At 34.8% G+C, this 2,998-nt stretch overlaps 1 long non-coding RNA gene across 1 annotated transcript in view; it reads right to left on the bottom strand.

The window, feature by feature from the left end:
* Positions 1-2,387: 2,387 nt before the first annotated feature.
* LOC111083661 overlaps positions 2,388-2,998 on the bottom strand; it is a 4,287-nt gene continuing 3,676 nt past the window's right edge. The window contains exon 3 of the long non-coding RNA XR_002609169.1: positions 2,388-2,474. This is a non-coding gene — a long non-coding RNA (uncharacterized LOC111083661). The remainder of the gene's footprint in view (positions 2,475-2,998) is intronic.

Genomic DNA, 2,998 nt, shown 5'->3' with positions numbered 1-2,998 from the left:
GTTTGTTTGTAATTCTGTTTGATAATCCTATATATATTTGTTTGTAGTTAAGCACAAAGCTAAAAATGGGCTATCTGTGCTCTGCCCACCACGGGTATCGATACTCGGTTTGTAGCGTTGTAAGTCCGCAGACATACGAGTGTGCCACTTGGGGGTCTCGTCTTCTTACTACACAAGACTAATGTATTTAGAATCCCTTACCCCAAGTTGTTTGTTATAACGCACTAAGTATCGTATTTATAATATCCGAGACTTTTACAATCCAACATACTTTTCTTTATTCCTCTTATTATATAAATGTGTCTCGTCCACTTATTTATGTTACAAATGTGTCCGTAGTATTTTCTCCTCTATATTTTCGTCTTACTTGCGAACAAAATGTTTCTAATCCCCATCCTGTTATCCTTTTTTACATGATTCTAGCATGGTTATAATCCTCTATTCTCTGTCCTTTCTTCATCCTTTTTACATGATTCTAGCATGGTTATAATCATCTATTCTCTGTCCTTTATTTATCCTTTTTACATGATTCTAGCATGGTTATAATCCTCTATTCTCTGTTCTTTTCTTCATCCTTTTTACATGATTCTAGCATGGTTATAATCTCTATTCTCTGTCCTTTCTTCATCCTTTTTACATGATTCTAGCATGGTTATAATCCTCTATTCTCTGTCCTTTCTTCATCCTTTTTACATGATTCTAGCATGGTTATAATCATCTATTCTCTGTCCTTTCTTCATCCTTTTTACATGATTCTAGCATGGTTATAATCCTCTATTCTCTGTCCTTTCTTCATCCTTTTAACATGATTCTAGCATGGTTATAATCCTCTATTCTCTGCCCTTTCTTCATCCTTTTTACATGATTCTAGCATGGTTATAATCCTCTATTCTCTGTCCTTTCTTCATCCTTTTTACATGATTCTAGAATGGTTATAATCCTCTATTCTCTGTCCTTTCTTCATGATTCTGGCATGGTTATAATCTTCTATTCTCTCTTCATCTTTTTTACAGGAGACTAAGGTTGTGACCCTTTATTTCTTACATCTTAGTTTTATTAGAGACTAATGTGTTTATATAGCTTTTATTCTGTGCTATTCGAGTTACTTGAATACATTGATTTGTTTATAATCCCTTATTCTGATATTTCTCTGACGTGTTACATGAGGCTTTATATTTCTCGATGTTCTACTCTCTCTCTCTCTTGGTGTCATTATAAGAAAATATTGTGTTCACGACACTCTGTTCTCTTCTTCCTACCACGACTATAATCCAGTATCGTTTTTCTCTCTTCGTCTTATTACCTAAGACCAATGTGTTAAAACTCTCTATCATTGTTTCTTTCTTTGTCTTATTACAGCAATGTGTTAAAACTCTGTATCGTGAAATTGTTCTGTCAATCTTATTACACAAGTCTAGTGTTTACAAGCCTTATTATTTTTTAGTCTTACCATATGATTTTTATATGTTTGTAATCTCTATAAACGTCAACCTAAGAATAACTGGTGTTACTACACTGCATACATAGTTACCATGAGCTAAAGGTAACGTGTTACTGCACTATATACGAAGTAATAAGAGTAACTTGTGTTACGGAGCTATGTGACATGCAGACATACCATACGTTTTCTACCCCGTTAATTTATATGCAAAATATAAATAAAAATTGTGCATAAGAGTATGTTTAGTCAAAGGAGCATCTAAATACATCTCACCCTAGTTACACACGGAACTGGGTCGTACAATTAGGATTTTATAGGAACTGTCTAGAAGAAAAGGTGGCTGAAATATGTGATACCAAAAAAGGTAATCTTTTCTACTGGCAAGTCGAGAGATGCCTCAAGACCGTAAAAGCACTTTTTCTGAAAGAGTCACTGCGTGAAAAGACATCTTTTGATGTCAACAAAAGGTGGTGAGAAGGTCATACTTTTTATGTACCTTTCGTCAGCTTTCATACACATTTCGCAAAAACACAAAAGGTCCAAGAGATCATTTTTTCATATACCTTTAGGTGCCTCAAAATAATCAAGTGGTTAACTTTTGTTTGCACTAAAAAATTTTCAAAATATACCTTTCAAACATCAAAAAGATAAAAAAACACCGTCATTTAATCATTATTTGTATTTCCAAAAACACACAAGTAGGTACCAAAAAGTGAATATATTTTGAATAAAAGACACAAAAAGTAACAACAAGTGAATATATTGTTACGTATCTGCTTGTTTGTTAATTTCCGGTATAAATTATTTCCGAGGAACTTCAGCAATACAAGTTATTTCTTGATTAAACCAGTTTATTCTTTCTCGGTACAAACTTTTAGCACACGGTAATTCCACAGTCAGTACGTTTCTCGTCACTTTAAACTTAACAACTACACGCTGTAAATCACAGCGATTCACTACCTTCGATAACTTCGCTTTCTACGAGTGAAAAACACACACTAGCTCGAAACAGAATCGTAAATTACCCGAAACTCTCCGTTAGTACTGTTCGATTATTCATCCCCTAGCTGTTCCCTGCCAGACTTATATACCAATAAAGAGGCATCTCCAAAATTCGCAGACTTCCCCGATAATTCAAGAAACTCAGTCACGTATGTGCCAGTAGCGTCTAGTTAATTCCGCTGTCGTAACACTTACCCTTCCTTAGTGTTGTTCGTCCCAAACGATAGCCACTTACATTAAACCAATAGATAATTAACAATAAGTTAATTAAATGTACAGAATTTACAAACACAACGTTAAAATACAACAAAGTCTCTTAATTTTACTGGACAGATCTTCTTCCGTACTGTTCTCCGTCTCGTTGGCTTATGCTTCACGTGGGGTTCATATGCTCCATCAGGAAATGTTCCATTATCGGTAACAGTCACACCAGTGGTAGTAACTTCATTAACGGCTTCACTGTTTTCCTTCTTAAAACCAGGTAAAGTTTCTTCTTCAACAGTGGCTTTTTCAGGTGACACGTCTTCAGCAGCGTCATTTGTTCCTTTGTTCACT

This window comes from Limulus polyphemus, unplaced genomic scaffold (assembly GCF_000517525.1).
Source record: "Limulus polyphemus unplaced genomic scaffold, Limulus_polyphemus-2.1.2 Scaffold10578, whole genome shotgun sequence".
Lineage (NCBI taxonomy): Eukaryota > Metazoa > Arthropoda > Merostomata > Xiphosura > Limulidae > Limulus > Limulus polyphemus.
The sequence above is the reverse complement of the archived record's forward strand: the minus strand, read 5'-3'. Positions and strand labels throughout refer to the sequence as shown.